This window comes from Mixophyes fleayi, chromosome 3 (assembly GCF_038048845.1).
Source record: "Mixophyes fleayi isolate aMixFle1 chromosome 3, aMixFle1.hap1, whole genome shotgun sequence".
Classification (NCBI taxonomy): Eukaryota; Metazoa; Chordata; class Amphibia; order Anura; family Limnodynastidae; genus Mixophyes; species Mixophyes fleayi.
The window spans coordinates 144,970,851-144,991,659 of NC_134404.1; positions in this window are offsets into that span (position 1 = coordinate 144,970,851).

The window sequence follows — 20,809 nt, forward strand, 5'->3', positions numbered from 1 at the left end:
CACACATTTCCCGTTCCTCTTCCCAGTAAAAATAAAACATTCACTTACCTCAGCACTGACAGCAGCCTCCGGTAATCACTGCAGCTAGTCCTACGCGGCCGTGCGTGACGTCACAACGTCACATCGCGCGGCCGCGAACCTGAAGAGCAGGAGGCAGGCCGGCACACAGAGCCGTCATGACGTCACACGCCATGATGGCTACACACCCAATTTTTATTTTTTAAAAAAAAAAAAAAAATTTAATCGGGGGATCGCAGGGAGCCGGCCCAGCCCACACTGCCCTCAGCCCTTCTGGCATTTGCCAGAAGTGCCAGATGGCCAGTCCGGATGTGCCATCTGAATCATAAGAGTGCAATTGTGGTTTAAAATAGCAATGCAATATTGCTATGCCTCGCTATATGTTATAAGGGTTCAATAAAGTTAATACATTGATTCCTGGTTTGATTTGAATAAATGATCCACTGTTTCAAAATAGGGCAATTTCCAACTGTGATGCTGAGAAGTATTTTACAAGCTGTCTAAAAACTATATATTAGTCCAGTGATTCCCAGACTTTTTCAGTTTGCGGCACCCTTAGAGTCTCCATAATTCTTTCAAGACACCCCTCCAAAATAATTACTGAGCAGTCCCGTTTTTTAAGTATTTGAGTCAAAATAACGTAATAAGTTTTTAGGTCAGGACAGAAATACTTAGTAAGTTGTTTGCAAAAATAATATACATAAATCAAAGGGAAAAGAATATTTTTATATTTTTCAATTATATTTCTGTCAATGAATAATTTACAGCTAATTTTAAGAGGAATAAGATCAAACAAAATAAAACAACATGTACAAAAATCATCTCACTGTGCCCCTTCACCTTTAACCTGTGCCTCCTTCATCCACACACTCTGTGCCCCTTCATCCGCACACTCTGTGCCCCCCCCCTGCATTCACACTCTGTGCCCCTCATCATCCACACACTGTCTGCCCCTCTTCATCCTCACTCTGCCCCCTCCTTCATTCTTTTGCTCCTCCATTGCTGTTTCCTTTCACCTTCCCCTCCGTTTCTTTACTCACCATACTTGGCCTTCTTTGTTCTATTTCTTCTGTCTTCTCTTCTATCGTCTTACCAATGTGGCGCCCGGGACCCAGCATCCTCCTCTCTCCTGCCGCTTCTCACTGAATATGTCGGGCGTGATGACATTCAGTGAGAAGTAAGGAAGAAGAAGGATGCTGGGTCCTGGGCGCCGCCAGATTGGTAAGTTGTTTTTTGTTTCTTTTGCCCCCTGTGGCACCCCTGTGACAGCGCCGCGGCACCCCTGGGAGCTGCGGCGCACACTTTGGGAACCGCTGTATTAGTCACAAACTCTTAGGTTAATCTTTCTCTTCCGTTAGAATTTTTTTTCACAGGTGATTCATCCCTCCCTCTGATAAGGCATGGATAAGTTCATCCAATTGTCTCATTGTATATACCTCTATTGTACCAAATAGAGATAAGTGCACTAATTGGTGTCTTTCCTTTTTTAGATCACCAAGGTTAATTCCTCTATCTTGATTATTCACTAATCTTTTGTATATTAATAGATCTAACGGGTAGTCACATACACAGCTTGGTTCTCTTATTCATTCAGTCTCATTCATACATTGCCAGCTTATATATAGCCAATTCTCCCCTAGAATTAAATGGTTAAAATGACCCCGTTTTTCATAAATAAGACTTAATTTTCTTGGGAGCCCTATATCATATGTTTGAACAGAGTCCCTCTATAGCTAGGCGAACGCCGACGCGTGTTTAACTCATTTTCTCAAGGCAAGGCAAGCCAGAGTGAGGCTTGGTTATTTGTAGTATCCTTCCTATGATGTGCTCATCTGTGTCCAATGAGATTGCTTCAAATCCCTTCCTGCCCATCCGTTCCGAATTCCACCAGAGATCCGCCCCTTTCTAATTCCTATTGGTTCCAGATCTGTCATACTCCTTGTTCACAATTAACAATTCATGACTCCTGCAAAAAGTTTTATTTGCTTAGTTAATCAGTATAAAGAGGTGGTATCTTCCTCCTAATCGAAATATGTGTAATATAATATTCAATATATTAATTTTGCATATTAATTGATACAGGTAAGTAAATTCATTTATAAAGAGGAATATAGGTAATTGTATTTAACCAATTCTACACATAAAACATCCTCTTCATGTCCTCAACACAGTGATGATCAAAAAATATAGGATTATTCCACAATTCTTGATACAGCATATATTATATAAAGTAATAATTGTGAATATTCTCATATAGAGTAGTGTCTATAATTGTCTTCATCTTCCTTATTAGACCATTCAACTGATTGCTACAATCCATATACACAATAATATGAAGTAAACCAGACTAACATTTTCTTAGTGAAAAGAAAAATGAGTCACTGAGTGCCCCATTTAAACATATCTCTTCTGTCTTCTATTTCTACTATGTATGTTGTACCTTGGATATGCCTGCTTTTGAATATATTTTTTAGAAAGGGATTATATATATACATTATTGTTATTATATATAAAGGGTCTGCAGCGCCGTTCATAGGGCATGGGATAACAGGACAGGATAATACAGGGTAGTTCAAAAACAAAGTGCAGTAAAAATAAAGTGCAATAAGTACAGGCAAAGAGCAATAAGTATAAATCAAAATACCAACTAGGCAGAGAAAGGTGCAAAGAGGTAAAAGTGAATTTCAGTGTACAGATAGAATGGGAAGGGAAAGAGAGAGGAGGGAAGCGAGTGAGGGGTTGACCCTGTGCCCAGTAGTGAGAGCGCCACTTACAGGATCAGGGCAGAGATGAAGAAGCGGAGGCACGGGAGAAGAGGAGATTAGTAGATGGGGGTGTCAAGTGACGAAATGGAGACAAGGCGTGGGGAGCCGAAGGCAAAGGTTAACAAGTGTCACACTTCAATGCAGAAATCACAGCTAAGGACCTGGGAATATGGTGAAACACACAATGTTTATTGCTGGAAGGTACAAACCGGATGGTGTAGGAATGAGGATTGCATGGAGATGCAGAAAGCAAATAGCAGGAACACGGCAGATGCAGGTAGGCAGGTAATATGAAGAGATCCCACGGAACAGGTGAACCAGGAGCTCAGCAGGGAACAACAGAGAACAGCACATCAACATGGAAGAGCAACAACAATGACCATCACAGGAAAGAGAGAGAGGCAGGTATAAGTAGGGAACACCCAGGTGCAGGAGATAATTAATGAGACAGGTTAACCCCTGGTAATAACAAAGAAAAATGCACAATAGCCACACCCTTGGTGAACAGAGGTACTGCCAGATAATTTAACAAGTCGAAGGTCATGGAGACAGGAGCTGCCAATAAGCAGCATGCGATACATAGGGCTGCAGGCAGATCCAGACAGTGCCCCCCCCCCTTTAGGGCGGGTTCCAGACACCCATATTACCAGAAGTGATTAAAATAATCGGACTCATAGTCCACAATGGGTGGTCTGGCAGAGAAGTCCTCGGCCACGAACGGGAAGGTGAAAGAGGTCATGCCAGAGCGAAGTTAAAGTACCACAGACCCTCCTCTCTTGTTTCGTCCATTTTTTAATGGGATCTCCTCTGAATAGGAGCCTGAACAAACTTGGTGGGGCACAAAGGTAGTTCTTGAACTGAAGGGATGAATGATATTACCAGATGAACAGATGTCCCGCTAGAAGTCATTGCAGGAGATGGAGTTAACTTGCAAATTACTGTCCCAACAAAGAGTTGCAAGTCCGACAGGATAGGATGGTTAGACTCTATATAGGAATTTACTCATTCCAAGGCTTCTCCTCTAAATTGAGATATCAAAAACTCAAAAACAGTACCCGTCTCTTTGGTCACTAATGAGACTAGGTACAGAGGAAATATATAAAGCACCAAATCTCATAAGAGCACTAAGTTGGGAAAGGTGCCCTCAAAGATAGGTAACGACTCGAGCTGGAGATCCTCGGCAGGAAACAGCTCGGACTGGACACCCTCGGCATGAGATGGCTCGAGCTGGGCACACTTGGAGGAGGGCCCGGACTGGGCTTACTTGGAGGAGCACCCGGACTGAGTACACTTGGCAGGAGGCCCGGACTGGGCAGACGACTTGGCAGGAGGCCCGGACTGGGCGGACGACTTGGCAGGAGGCCCGGACTGGACAACACAGTGAGAAGCCTCAGAGCAGGCAGCACTAAGTGTCAACTGAAATGCAGCAAGTGGCAACTCGGGCTGAACCGGACTAGACGGCTACTCGGTCTGAACGGTCAGCAATGTTTCTGGAGCAGACTGGAGGGACAGGACCCTCTCTGTATCAACTGTAGAGGAGGCGCCATCTCGGAAGCAGGCTCTAGTGGGAGCACCCTCTCGGAAGCAGGCTATAGGGGCAGCGCCCTCTCGGAAGCAGGCTGTAGGGGCAGCACCCTCTCAGAAGCAGGCTGTAGGGGCAGCACCCTCTCGGAAGCAGGCTGTAGCTCAGGAACGGAGACAGCAGCTGGCGACTCAAAACCGGAGACAGCGTCTACTGTATTTTATGTACAGTAGACATTAAGGACAGCCTAATAAATGTTTTTCAACTTGAAAAAAAAAAGACTGTGGTGATCTGTGTATTGATGTGTTGGAGACTCAGAGAACAGTCTGTTCTAAAATGTCAGATAAGAACAGGGGCATAGCTATATAAATATACAAGATATCGATCCAAAAGTTCTCGCAAATAACGTTTTGTCTCATTTTCAGATCTAATTTTGGTGCGAAGAATCGAGTCGTGTTTTGGTTTTACTCGGAAACCCAAATATTGGATCAGTTGGATTTCTCAGATTCTGAACTCCTCATCTCTATTTTTAATATTATGAATTAGTTTAACAAATAAATACCATTTTAATTTAAGAGATTGAGCTGCAAGAGGACAGCAACCACTGCAGTGTAAGTAACCACTTTGTTATTGAATTACCTCTGCACGCATATTTTGGGTAACTGGTACACTGCTTGGGACAGACCCTCTAAGTATTTGATCTTTTGGTGCAGATTTTGAGCAACAAGTACACACATAGGGCATGAGTCATTAAGGGACGTATCTCTGTTTTTTGTGCGTATCGTACGCAATTCCCTTCTGCGCATGCCTAGAACGAGGACACTCGGCCATCAATGAAAGCAAGTCCGCTGCATATGCCAACGTAAATGACAGTTACGCCGGCCTACGCTTTCAGGGAGTGAACGGGGGGGGGGGAAGGGGCGTGTGCCTGTACTCGATGCACAATGTATGCGTGCTAAACTCAAGCAAATGCAGCCACGTCGGAATAAAGCTCTGCGTGTGTGAAAGTTTCTTGTTTTTCTGACGTATCTCTTGCACCAGCTAAGGGTCTAGTCTAAGTCCTGGGTCAGTATAATATACATGCTATAACATGTGTCTGCAATCAGGAGCAACTGAAAAAATGCATTTTATGTACAGTAGACATTAAGAACAGCCTAATAAATGTTTTTCAACGGGAAAAAAAAAAAAGACTGTGATGATCTGCGGATTGATGTGCTGGAGACTCAGAGAACAGATAGCATTAATCTGCAGAGCGTTACCACAGGATAGTGGAGTAGTCACAAAGGCTGTGGTGATCTGCAGATAGATGTGCTGAAGACTTCAGAGAACAGGCAGCAAACAAGAGCCAGGGAACAGGACTTCTGAACAGGAGACCTGAAGATCTGACAACTTGGTAGAGAAGCAGGTGCTTTATAAATACAGAGCTGAGAGGCAATTAGCTAATCAAGAGAATGCAGAAAGTATTGAGCAGACCAGGTGTGTGCCTGCTCAGTTCAGTCCAGCAAGTGAATGTAGAAAAAGGGAAACAGGTGAGAACAGTGACCCTAATGCAGGTTTAGCTGGTGCAATGTGTGACATGTATCTTGAGATCCGCTCCTTGCTGACTCCGGAAGTATGCAGAGCCGATTTATGTGCCATTGTGCTCAGTATGCGTGCCTTAATGACTCGGGCCCTAAAGGATTGGACTGTTTTTGGACATTGCTTTGGGACATATATGTTGCTTAGATTTAATTTCCGAATTAGACCTATATAGACATTTTTGGGAAAATACCTAACAGTACTACATACAACTTAATTTATTCTGGAAACGCAGACTACAATTTGATTACAGAATACAGTCTTTTTTTTTTTTTTTTTTTTAAATCAAATTATTAAAAAATCATTATGTGCTTGTGGGTGGCAAATTACCACTATCAATGTATTTGATCAAATTGAAATATTGAAAATAAATTCTCTTATCTTGGTTATAAAATATCCACCCAAAATTTTAGATTCCAGCATGTGTATTGTAGTATTTCAATCCAACCCAGAATATCTTACATTGCATGTGCTTTTGATCATCATTGTCATGTTCGTGACGTGTTTGTTTGTTTTGCAGTAAACTCATATTGCTAAAAAAATGTGTTCTGCGTTCTTAAATTTTTCAGGGATTTAGTTGTACAGAAGCAAATTTTTTAAGATCAAAAGAGTTGATGCATGTGTTGCCAGTGTTTGATTAGTTTTCCTAATCAAACAAGCTTTTATAGTCAAGCTTGTTTATATAAAGGTTAACTAAGGACTCTCATAGTGTGTATGAAATATGTTATCATAGTTGTAGAGAGAAAAATAAACATTTGCCGTTTTTCTTCACTGGAGAATTTTTCACTTCATACCAATAATATTTAAGTGAAGAATTAAAATATTTATGGCAATCTTGCTGTTGGTAAAGGCTCTCTAATCTAATTATTCAATTTTATTTCTAACTTTACCTTTGTATTTGTCTAGATATTTAGATTGTATGCTTATATGACCAATTACACAGGTCTGTGAAATTTAAGGTATTGAAAGCTTTTTTAATAATACTTTTATATTCTTAATATACTCCTGTGTACATCAAGAAATAGTAAAAAAAAATGACCACATCCCATTTACCTATAAGGGGGTTACATACATTTTTAAGAAAAAACAAGAAGTTTAATTGTTCTTGACATATTTATTGTGAAATACGAAGAAGTGTAGATGGTATCACTGTGTTTTTGTCTTAATTACATTATAAAATAACAATAAAATCAAACCATAATAGACACAAAACCATAATTATTGAAAAAATGAATATCTTGGTTTTTTGTCTTCAAAGTTCGTTTTGTTGCTTTTCGCTTATACGTTATTTCTGTGTCGTCTCTGTGTATCATCCAGCAGTAGTCAGTCATCATGCTGATGTCCGAACGACCTTGGTATCTTCTTTCTACATGTTTAATGTCTTGGTGGACCCGTTCACCTTGTTCTTCACTGTAGTCTCCGAGATTATTCAGGAAATGCTCAATATGGGAATTCCAAAAATGTACCTTTAAAATCATATTGTAGACAAGGTTTCTGTAACTATTAAGCATTTCCCTGACAATTTCTTTGTAGTTTGGATCCTTGACATTGCCTCAAAATTGGGAAATCACTTGTTTGAACGAATTCCACGCCGAAAGTTCCACAATATTCACTACAATCCCGAAATAGTCCTCTTTTATTAACTTTTTATTGTCAGGGCCTGTAAAAATGCCTTAATTCAGTTTAGCATCGGATATGTTAGGGAATGTGGTGCAAATATTTGAAAGTTTCTCCATCCTTAGGCAGTGCTTTTACAAATTGTTTCATCAGTCTTAATTTTATATGTAGAGGTGGAAGTAAAACTTTATTTGAATCTACTAAACTGGATTTGATGACATTATTTTTTTCAATTTCTAAACTTTTTCGAGTTGGCCAATTGTTTTTTTTTTGCCAATGTAAATTATTAGCTCTGCTATCCCAGGGAACAGGACATCCGAACAGGAGAGTAGACCTGAAGATCTGACAACTTGATAGAGAAGCAGGTGCTTTAAATATACAGAGTTGACAGACAATTAGCCAATCAAGAGAATGCAGGAAGTATTGAGCAGACCAGGTGTATGCCTGCTCAGTTCAGTCCAGCAAGTTAATGCAGAAAGAGGGAAACAGGTGAGCAGTGCCGTAACTAGACATTTTAGTGCCCTGGGTGAGACAGGGCACCGGCGCCCCCCATTTAAGTGGGAGTGACATTTTCCAAGTAGTGTGGCCAACCTAATGTGGGGGTGTGGCTAGCACTTAACTGAAATAATTCTGTTACATGTCTGCGGACCCCAAGGGAGCCCAGGGTATACCACAAGTATTGTGACATCTGTGAGGAAGACAGCGTAGAGTTCTATGTCAGTATATGAAAGATTTTAAGCTCTAGGGTAATCCTTGAGGTGAAGTTAGGGCAACGTCTGAAAATTTTGTCTGTTTTATTCTTTATCCCCAAAAGCCAATAACAAGACTGCAGATGGAAACTCACAGACATATTAAGAGGATGCAGAATAAACAAATTACATTCTCCTACTAGAGGGTACATGTGGGATGTGTGTTATGGTCAGAAATCTTCATGCCTTTGTAAAATGAGGGAGAGAGAGAGAGGGGGATAGGAAGAGGGAGAGAGAGGGAGGGAGAGAGAGAGAGTCTGTGTGTGAGAGAGAGATGGGGAGGGAGAGAGAGAGAGGGATAGGAAGAGGGAGAGAGAGGGAGGGAGAGAGGGAGTGTGTGTGTGTGTGTGTGTGAGAGAGAGATGGGGAGGGGGAGAGAGAGGGATAGGGAGAGAGAGAGAGGGATAGGAAGAGGGAGAGAGAGGGAGGGTGAGAGAGAGAGAGTGTGTGTGTGTGAGAGAGAGATAGGGAGGGGGAGAGAGAGAGGGATAGGAAGAGGGAGAGAGAGGGAGGGAGAGAGAGAGAGAGTGTGTGTGTGAGAGAGAGATGGGGAGGGAGAGAGAGAGAGGGATAGGAAGAGGGAGAAAGAGGGATAGGAAGAGGGAGAGAGGGAGGGAGAGAAAGAGAGAGTGTGTGTGAGAGAGAGATGGGGAGGGAGAGAGAGAGAGGGATAGGAAGAGGGAGAGGGAGGGAGAGAGAGAGTGTGTGTGTGTGAGAGAGAGATGGGGAGGGGGAGAGAGAGAGGGATAGGAAGAGGGAGAGAGAGAGGGAGAGAGAGAGAGAGAGAGAGTGTGTGTGTGAGAGAGAGATGGGGAGGGAGAGAGAGAGAGGGATAGGAAGAGGGAGAGGAAGGGAGGGAGAGAGAGAGAGTGTGTGTGAGAGAGAGATGGGGAGGGGGAGAGAGACAGGGATAGGAAGAGGGAGAGAGAGGGAGGGAGAGAGAGAGAGAGAGAGAGTGTGTGTGTGAGAGAGAGATGGGGAGGGAGGGAGAGAGAGAGAGGGATAGGAAGAGGGAGAGAGAGGGAGAGAGAGAGAGTGTGTGTGTGAGAGAGAGATGGGGAGGGAGAGAGAGAGAGAGGGATAGGAAGAGGGAGAGAGAGGGAGGGAGAGAGAGAGTGTGTGTGTGAGAGAGAGTTGGGGGAAGGAGAGAGAGAGAGGGATAGGAAGAGGGAGAGAGAGGGAGGGAGAGAGAGAGAGAGAGTGTGTGTGTGAGAGAGAGGGGGGGGGGGAGAGAGAGAGGTATTTATACATAGCCTGCTAGAGGTAAGTACTTCTCAAAGTCAAACCAGCAATTTCCCAGTTTTATAAAGATGCCCTCTAATGTCAAATTAGTTTTCAGGTTATCTCTGGAGGAAATACCATTATCTCCTTTAATGGGAGCTCTAATAATAATATTTCTTTTAGTTATGTATTTAAATAGAAACAAGTGGGGAGGATTTTTCACAATAAACCTTTTACTTATTTAACTAATCAGCAGTATTTGTGGACGCTGTTTGTTGAATACAGAGGGTGTAAGAAGGCAATTATGTGTCTGAGTTTAAATGATCAGCAGCGGCACTAAACCAGTCAGGAAACGCGCGCAGAGACTGAGTGCTCCCAAGTATGAGACCCGGGGGGGGGCGGAATGCATTGCGTACATGGCAGCAACTTGTGTGTCAATAAATCTGTTTACTTATTACCGGTTATTTGCCGAAATGAGCTGTAGAGTTTGTGCCGGACCCCCCAGCGTTGCCATGGAAACGACAGCATCCACAGGACTATTAGGAGGAAATTCCCTGGTCCGCTCTCAGGACAAAGAAAAGAGAGAGAGAGAGACTACCTTTTACTTCTGCAGTGGAGCGCATGTGCGTTCCACCAACAGGAAGTTCGGCATTTGGAACGCAAGTTTGCGTTCCAAATGATGAACTTCCTGTCCGTGGAACTATGTGTTCCACTGCGGAAGTAAGAGGCTGTAAATGCAGAGCCAGGTAGTGGGCGGCTGCTGTGCCCCCTTGGGCTTGCGCCCTGGGCGACGGCACCGCCCGCACCACCCTAGTTACAGCTCTGCAGGTGAGAACAGTGAACATAATGGTTTAGCTGGTGCAATGTGTGACATGTATCTTGAGATCCGCTCCTTGCTGACTCTGGAAGTATGTAGAGCCGATTTATGTGCCATTGCGCTCAGTATGCGTGCTTTAATGACTCGGGCCCATAAAGAACAATTCTGTCTCATAAAGGATTGGACTGTTTTTGGACATTGCTTTGGGACATTTATTTTGCTTAGATTTGATTTCCGGATTGGACCTATATAGACATTTTTTGGGACAATACCTAACAGTACTACATACAACTTAATTTATTCTGGAAACGCGGACTTCAAATTGATTACAGAATACATTCTTCTTTTTTTTTTTTTTTATCAAATTGTTAAAAAATCATTATGTGCTTGTGGGTGGCAAATTACCACTATCAATGTTTATGATGGAATTGAAATATTGAAAATAAGTTCTCTTATCTTGGTTATAAAATATCCATCCAAAATTTTAGATTCCAGCATGTGTATTGTAATATTTCAATCCAACCCAAAATATCTTACATTGCATGTGCTTTTGATCATCATTGTCATGTTCGTGACGTGTTTGTTTGTTTTGCAGCAAACTCGTATTGCTAAAAAAATGTGTTCTGTGTTCTTAAATTGTTCAGGGATTTAGTTGTACAGAAGCAAACTTTTTTAGAACAAAAGAGTTGATGCATGTGTTGCCAGTGTTTGATTAGTTTTCCTAATCAAACAAGCTTTTATAGTCAAGCTTGTTTATGTAAAGGTTAAATAAGGACTCTCATAGTGTGTATGAAATATGTTATCATAGTTGTAGAGATAAAAATAAACATTTGCAGTTTTTCTTCACTGGAGAATTTTTCACTTCATACCAATAATATTTAAGCGAAGAATTAAAATATTTATGGCAATCTTGCTGTTGGTAAAGGCTCTCTAATCTAATTATTCAATTTTATTTCTAACTTTACCTTTGTATTTGTCTAGATATTTAGATTGTATGCTTATATGACCAATTACACAGGTCTGTGAAATTTAAGGTATTGAAAGCTTTTTTAATAATACTTTTATATTCTTAATATACTCCTGTGTACATCAAGAAATAGTAAAAAAAAATGACCACATCCCATTTACCTATAAGGGGGTTACATACATTTTTAAGAAAAAACAAGAAGTTTAATTGTTCTTGACATATTTATTGTGAAATACGAAGAAGTGTAGATGGTATCACTGTGTTTTTGTCTTAATTACATTACAAAATAACAATAAAATCAAACAATAATAAACACAAAACCATAATTATTGAAAAAATTAATATCTTGTTTTTTTGTCTTCAAATTTCGTTTTGTCGCTTTCCACTTATGCGTTTTTTCTGTGTCGTCTCTGTGTATCATCCAGCAGTAGTCAGTCATCATGCTGATGTCCGAACGACCTTGGTATCTTCTTTCTACATGTTTAATGTCTTGGTGGAACCGTTCACCCTGTTCTTCACTGTAGTCTCTGAGATTATTCGTGATATGCTCAATATGGGAATTCCAAAAATGTACCTTTAAAATCATATTGTAGCCAAGGTTTCTGTAACTATTAAGCATTTCCCTGACAATTTCTTTGTAGTTTGGATCCTTGACATTGCCTCAAAATTGTGAAATCACTTGTTTGAACGAATTCCACGCCGAAAGTTCCACAATATTCACTACAAGCCCAAAATATTCCTCTTTTATTAACTTTTTATTGTCAGGGCCTGTAAAAATGCTTTAATTCAGTTTAGCATCAGATATGTTAGGGGATTTGGTGCAAAGATATTTGAAGTTTCTCCATCCTTAGGCAGTGCAAATTGTTTCATCAGTCCTAATTTTATATGTAGAGGTGGAAGTAAAACTTTATTTGAATCTACTAAACTGGATTTGATGACATTATTTTTTCCAATTTCTAAACTTTTTCGAGCTGGCCAATTGTTTTTTTGCCAATGTAAATTTTTAGCTCTGCTATCCCATTCACAGAGAAAACATGGGAATTTGGTGTAACCTTGTTGCTGGCCAAGTACCATGCATAACATTTTAAGATCTCCACATATTAACCAGTTGTGTCTTACATATCCAATCAGTTCCAAAGCAGTTTTCAAATTTTCATATGTTTCTTAAAATAAACTGAATGTGCTGATGGTATTGACACGTATGTGTTGCCATTGTGCAATAAAACAGCTTTTAAACTTCATTTTGAAGACTCTCTGAAAGTATATGTACTGTGTGTGTGTGTGTGTATGTGGTGGTAGGCAGGGGTTAAAAAGAGCTGGCAAAGGGCAGAACTGTGTTGCATCTGTTGTTTGGTTCCACCTTCACCTGCTCACCTTGTAGTTGTTGTGTGTGTGCAATGTTCCTTTAGACAGTATGGGGTTTAGGCCCTTTTTAAATTTCAGCTCCAGGCCCATGTGGACCTTAATCTTGCACTGGGCAGGGGGAAGTTTTATGAGGGGAACAGAATTGCAACGTTCTATACTACTGTCTGAATTAATTTAAGACAATGATTTATAATAAATGTAGGCAGAATGCATTTATTATTTTAAAGAATATGAAAAAATGACTTATTCATAAATACACGATGTGACTGGATCACTGATAAATAACTTTGGGTATAAATTTATTTAAAGCAAATAGCCCAGGCCGCTTATTTACATGATTGCCAATGCACTTATTTTTGATATTGTGTATATTGTGAGATAGGAAATCGTTATCTCTGAGATCAGGGTAGAAAAGTTTGTTTTTCTGTTTACCCTTGCTAAAGGAAATACCTTATTTCTGATGTATATAGCTGATACAATGAGCCTTTGTTTTGAAAGTCTGCTGTGTATTGTGATGTGGGGGAAATAACTTGTTAGAAGTTTAAACCTGTTTTTGGTAATGTATATTCTGCAACTGTTAGAACAAAAAGGTCTAATGCTAATCAGGCCTTTTGATGTGTGAGGTTTCACTTGGAGACAGGAAGGTTTAAATTAAAACGTGCAGCTGCATTTCCTGCGTCTAAAACAAGATGCCGGACATTGCAGCGTTTCTAGAATTTCACAGAAAATGTAAATATCATTAGCTTTGCAATAAATGTAAATCCATATTTTGGTAAACAGGGTTACATCCTGATTCTTAAAATAGCCTGTGTCCAAATCTGTATAAAATGCACTGACTTGCACACTGAAATGTATCATTCTAATGTTCCATCTGACCTGACCACTGATACCTTAAATCAGTGGAACTGTCCTTGTCAAGGCACTTGAGCAATAAACATCACTCTGCTTGAAGACCCTGCTTGTCTGAGGTTTGGATCCAAGCTTTTCCAGTACCACCGCTCTGCCTGCTACCCATGCAGCTCTGGTCAGTGTGATAGGCCAGGGAGGATCCATCCACAGCAATCTGGATCCATAGTAAGATGTCCAGAGTTACCAGCCCAAGTGTACCAGCACAGGAGTACACTAGCAGTGACAGTTACCCAGAAGGAATGTGGTTCTGAGCGCCATAAAGGAGCTTAGTGGTGGCAGCATTGTAAGCCCCTCCTACTGCGGTAAGAGGGCGCATTTGGGATAACGAAAGGGAACGGTGGCAAAGTAAGCCCAGCCGGTTCCCAGCAACAACAGACAGGGTGGCATAGGCGGTCCATCCTGTCACACACGATTTGCAGAAAAACGTGAAGTGATATGCAAAATCAGGAGTCATTTTCATGTTCAGAAGCCAAAAATCTATAAGTATCACAAACTCGTTAAAAAAGCTTTTCATCACAGACCTGTATTATAAGCCAATACGTTTTCCATGAAGGTGTTTCTAGATCTACTTGCAGAGTAGTATATTTATTTAAGTAGCAGATTTAGTTGAGTGCCATTATTTTTTTTATATCAGACTCAGAACTCTCTAATCACCTCCTAGAGCCTTCTTGTTAGTATTATACATGTGTGATTTTTGTCACGGTGCTGGCAGCCACCAGGAAAGAACCACTTGGCTGGGGTAGCTATTAGAGACTCACCACGTCCAGCCAAGTTGGAGTGGTAGCTGAAGTCAATAGATTGTAGACGGTAGAATAGTGAGGGACGAAGCCAAAGTCAAGGGGAAGGTAGAATAGGGGTGGACAAAGTTGAGGTCGAAGGATTGGAGAAGGTAGACTCGTGATGTATGGTTCAACAAAACAAGCCTTCTTCAATGCACAAGCAGAGAGATCTAATTCAAAACTTTACTCCTGGAAAGGTTTGGTAGAACTGAGGAACTTATATTATTAGGCTACAAAGAGGTGAGATGAATTGTCCTGATTGACTTGACCTTTTCCCTGAAGGGCTGATTGTAGAGTAGGGAAAGTTGTGCAATAGTCTAGGTGAGGTGACTAGCTAGAGTGCTGTACTTAGCAGAATGCTGATTAAAGGGGTTAAGTGAAGGTGTTTTTGTCACTGCCATTATGAATAATTAAGTGACAACTGTCACCTGGAGTTAGTGTGTGAGTCCTTAAAACATTCCTCTTTCAAGGGTGAAGCTAGATGTGAACTAAATTAAAAAACTTCAGGCAAACATGAGGGGTGCAATGGATCAGATATGAGTGAGAAGCGAGTTGCTCAGATTCAGGGCCTGACATCCAATAGACTGTTTTGAAAACTTCTAGGAGTAGCCTATTGATTAAAATAGACATAAGGGGAGACTGGGATGTTGCTTGGGTTGTGGAAAATGTCTGGACCGAAAATATACAGAAAGCTGGCAAAAAGGTACTAGATAAACATTTTTGTAAAATGAATACTAGAATAACCCTATGAGTGTAAAGTATATGTATTTGATATGCTAATTGGTCTCACCAAGAATGGGAGAAAACTGTCTGGTCCTAGTAAAACATAAAAGTCTATTATTTGGTGACTGGTAAAGAAAAAATAATAGTCATACAATAACAAGCAAACACTGTTTATTTTTACTGATTTAATTAATTGATTAAGTAGTTTATATAATAAGAGAGCAACCCCTAGTAAATTCAGAGTATGTGACAATGTCTACTGTATTTTTTAACAATGCAATTATTTTGGTCAAGTATTGACAGGCTTTGTATATTCAAAATACCACAATAGTAGAACGACAGAGTCATTCCTACATACTGTATATATATCCTTGATCTGGATGCACACCAGTTTATCACTGTAGCTATAGCTCCTACACCTGACAAGCTGCATCAGACAGGTAGAGACGCCATATATAATTCACACATTTGAACGCACATGAAGAATAGACTTCATTGATGTATATACATTTGTTAGTAAAGAATGTAGTCTATCAATGTATAGCTGCTGCAATCATCCTGTGTTTTCCTAGTGTTCTATTGTTTGATTTGCGTGGACTGTCTGGACCGTATTGTAAATCCTGCTCTTCTTGTCTCCCCTGTCCTTTATTCACTTGCCCTGACCTCTCTAATTTCAGAGCCTGTCTTGATCACTGTACTTATCCACCTCATGGGAAAGCCTGTTACTTCAGCTTGAGAGGTGCTTCTGAGCCATTTACTTGCATCTGAGCTTCATACTGTACCATTTCCATTTCTCTACTACGTAAAGAATATAAATAGGTGAATTATTGTTGATATGTTTGTATATATATTTGAATATATTTGACAGTATCAGCAATGTTTTTCCACATCATCGCAAATTTTCTATAACCTTTCTTTAAGTATTCCTTCTCTGCAAAACTAGGAATGGTACTGTAGTAGTGTCACATAATCAATTTTTCAGCTGCAGTTTACCACAGAGCTGAATTTATTTTTGTGAGCAATGTCAGTAATTTTTGCACACTGATTTATCATTATGGTTAGTTTCACGTTGGCGATTTTTCAGCAGCAATTGTCAGTAAAATTCACAGCTGAAAATGGCTGTAGATATGTTCCCAAACATGTTCATGATATATTATTAGAGGATGTCACACAAGTGAATTATCTGTAACAATTAGTAGTCCAATAAAATGGTACTCGAAGATGGCCCTCTGATGAAAACAATGACATATGACAATTACCTGGCACACAGAACACATTCACAGCTGTTAGGTAGCAATCCGTAGCTGCTTTTTTTTGTGTACATACCCCACCTAAGAATCTCCCTAAAAAAAACTCAGTACTTAAAGTAACAATTTCCAGCCGCTAAAAAAACACTCAAATTGCCCATGAAAATAAACTCAAATATGTTACATAGCTACTCTACCTTAATTTTGCTTATAGCCATCACAGATGGATAGCATAAAATAGAGATGAACAATCACAGCGTAGTTGCGTGGCAAGTTGAGTTTTGCAGCAGAACAGCCATTTTGCAGAGGTGCAAAGTTCCAGCGATACAGTACTTGAGGTCACGCTTCTATGCAAAAATACAGCTAAAGAGCCAGGAATATGATGAAACATATGATGTTTATTGTTGGGAAGTACAAACCAGATGGAGCAGTAATCAGCATAGCAAGGAAATGCAGAAAGCATTACCAGGTATATGGCTGATGCAGGTAAGCAGGTGAAATGAAGAGATCCCAGGCAGCAGGTAAACCAGAGCACAGAAGCATGGAAAAGCAACAACAACAGCTTGGGACAACAATAACCAGCAATGTATGCTGGGAGTGACAGGTATAAGTAGGGACATACCCAGGTGCAAGGGATAATTAATGAGGAGGTTAACCCCTAGTACAACAAGGAAGGCACAATAGCAGCACCTCTGGTGAATAGAGGTACTGCCACAACATATATATATATATATATATATATATATATATATATATATATATATATATATATATACATTAGGGATGAGCGCACTCGGATTTATGAAATCCGAGCCCACCCGAACGTTGCGGATCCGAGTCGGATCCGAGACAGATCCGGGTATTGGCGCCAAATTCAAAAGTGAAACTGAGGCTCTGACTCATAATCCCGTTGTCGGATCTCGCGATACTCGGATCCTATAAATTCCCCGCTAGTCGCCGCCATCTTCACTCGGGCATTGATCAGGGTAGAGGGAGGGTGTGTTAGGTGGTCCTCTGTGCTGTTTAGTTCTGTGCTGTTTAGTTCTGTGCTGTTTAGTTCTGTGCTGTTTAGTTCTGTGCTGTTTAGTTCTGTGCTGTGCTGTGCTGTGCTGTGCTGTGCTGTGCTGTGTTCTGCAGTATCAGTCCAGTGGTGCTGTGTGCTGTGCTCTGTCCTTCTGAGGTCAGTGGTGCTGCTGGGTCCTGTGCTGTGTCCTGTTCAGTCCAGTGGTGCTGTGTCCTGTGCTCTGTGCTTCTAAGGGCATAGTTATTTCCCCATTATTCCCAAGTTTTTAAAAAATAAAAAAAAAGTAAAAAAAAATAAAAAATTAGAAATTAAAAAAAATATATATAATTATAACCAAATGTGCAAAACCAATCCAGCAGTATAAGTCCATTGGTACTGCAATATTACCAAGTTCACACATTCTGCAGTATCAGTCCAGTGGTGCTGTGTCCTGTGCTCTGTCCTGCTGAGTTCCGTAGTGCTGCTGGTTCCTGTGCCGTGTCCTGTTCAGTCCAGTGGTGCTGTGTCCTGTGCTCTGTGCTTCTAAGGGCATAGTTATTTCCCCATTATTCCCAAGTTTTTAAAAAATAAAAAAAAGTAAAAAAAAATAAAAAAGTAAAAAAAAAAAAAATAAATATAATAATTATAACCAAATTTGCAAAACCAATCCAGCAGTATAAGTCCATTGGTACTGCAATATTACCAAGTTCACACATTCTGCAGTATCAGTCCAGTGGTGCTGTGTCCTGTGCTCTGTCCTGCTGAGTTCCGTAGTGCTGCTGGGTCCTGTGCCGTGTCCTGTTCAGTCCAGTGGTGCTGTGTCCTGTGCTCTGTGCTTCTAAGGGCATAGTTTTTTCCCCACTATTCCCAAGTTTTTTAAAAATAAAAAAAAAGTAAAAAAAAAATAAAAAATTTAAAAAAAAAAAAATATATAATAATTATAACCAAATTTGCAAAAACAATACAGCAGTATAAGTCCATTGGTACTGCAATATTACCAAGTTCACACATTCTGCAGTATCTTGTGCTACATATAATGGAGACCAAAAATTTGGAGGATAAAGTAGGGAAAGATCAAGACCCACTTCCTCCTAATGCTGAAGCTGCTGCCACTAGTCATGACATAGACGATGAAATGCCATCAACGTCGTCTTCCAAGCCCGATGCCCAATCTCGTAGTACCGGGCATGTAAAATCCAAAAAGCCCAAGTTAAGAAAATGTAGCAAAAAGAGAAACTTTAAATCATCTGAGGAGAAACGTAAAGTTGCCAATATGCCATTTACGACACGGAGTGGCAAGGAACGGCTTAGGCCCTGGCCCGTGTTCATGACTAGTGGTTCAGCTTCACCCACGGATCTTAGCCCTCCTCCTCCTCCCCCCCCCTACAAAAAATTGAAGAGAGTTATGCTGTCAGCAACAAAACAGCAAACAACTCTGCCTTCTAAAGAGAAATTATCACAAATCCCCAAGGCGAGTCCAAGGGTGTTGGTGGTTGTCAAGCCTGACCTTCCCATAACTGTACGGGAAGAGGTGGCTCGGGAGGAGGCTATTGATGATGTAGCTGGCGCTGTGGAGGAACTTGATGATGAGGATGGTGATGTGGTTATTGTAAATGAGGCACCAGGGGGGGAAACAGCTGATGTCCATGGGATGAAAAAGCCCATCGTCATGCCTGGTCAGAAGACCAAAAAATGCACCTCTTCGGTCTGGAGTTATTTTTATCCAAATCCAGACAACCAATGTATGGCCATATGTAGCTTATGTAAAGCTCAAATAAGCAGGGGTAAGGATCTTGCCCACCTAGGAACATCCTCCCTTATACGTCACCTGAATAACCTTCATAGTTCAGTGGTTAGTTCAGGAACTGGGGCTAGGACCCTCATCGGTACAGGGACACCTAAATCCCGTGGTCCAGTTGGATACACACCAGCAACACCCTCCTCGTCAACTTCCTCCACAATCTCCATCAGATTCAGTCCTGCAGCCCAAGTCAGCAGCCAGACTGAGTCCTCCTCAATACGGGATTCATCCGAGGAATCCTGCAGCGGTACGCCTACTACTGCCACTGCTGCTGTTGCTGCTGTTAGTCGGTCATCTTCCCAGAGGGGAAGTCGTAAGACCGCTAAGTCTTTCACAAAACAATTGACCGTCCAACAGTCGTTTGCCATGACCACAAAATACGATAGTAGTCACCCTATTGCAAAGCGTATAACTGCGGCTGTAACTGCAATGTTGGTGTTAGACGTGCGCCCGGTGTCCGCCATCAGTGGAGTGGGATTTAGAGGGTTGATGGAGGTATTGTGTCCCCGGTACCAAATCCCCTCGAGATTCCACTTCACTAGGCAGGCGATACCAAAAATGTACAGAGAAGTACGATCAAGTGTCCTCAGTGCTCTTAAAAATGCGGTTGTACCCACTGTCCACTTAACCACGGACATGTGGACAAGTGGTTCTGGGCAAACGAAGGACTATATGACTGTGACAGCCCACTGGGTAGATGCATCCCCTTCCGCAGCAACAGCAACAGCTGCATCAGTAGCAGCATCTACAAAATGGCTGCTCATGCAAAGGCAGGCAACATTGTGCATTACAGGCTTTAATAAGAGGCACAACGCTGACAACATATTAGAGAAAATGAGGGAAATTATCTCCCAGTGGCTTACCCCACTTAGACTCTCATGGGGATTTGTGGTGTCAGACAATGCCAGTAACATTGTGCGGGCATTAAATATGGGCAATTTCCAGCACGTCCCATGTTTTGCCCACACCATTAATTTGGTGGTGCAGCATTACCTCAAGAGTGACAGGGGTGTGCAGGAGATGCCTGCGGTGGCGCGCAAAATTGCTGGACACTTTCGGCATTCAGCCAGTGCCTACCGCAGACTAGAGGCACATCAAAAAAGCATGAACCTGCCCTGCCATCACCTCAAACAAGAGGTTGTGACGCGCTGCAACTCCACCCTCTATATGCTGCAGAGGATGGAGGAGCAGCAAAAGGCCATTCAGGCCTACACAGCCACCTACGACATAGGCAAAGGAGTGGGGATGCGCCTCAGTCAAGCGCAGTGGAGACTGATTTCCGTGTTGTGCAAGGTTCTGCAGCCATTTGAACTTGCCACACGAGAAGTCAGTTCCGACACTGCCAGCTTGAGTCAGGTCATTCCCCTGATCAGGCTGTTGCAGAAGCAGCTGGAGAAAGTGAGGGAGGAGCTGGTAAGCCATTGCGATTACACCAAGCATGTAGCTCTTGTGGATGTAGCCCTTCGTACGCTTTGCCAGGATCCGAGGGTGGTCACTCTTTTAAAGTCAGAGGAATACATTCTGGCCACCGTGCTCGATCCTCGGTTTAAAGCGTATGTTGTGTCTCTGTTTCCGGCGGACACAAGTCTACAGCGGTGCAAAGACCTGCTGGTCAGGAGATTGTCCTCTGAAGAGGACCGTGACATGCCAACAGCTCCACCCTCATTTTCTTCCACATCTATGGCTGCGAGGAAAAAGCTCAGTTTTCCCAAAAGAGGCACTGGCGGG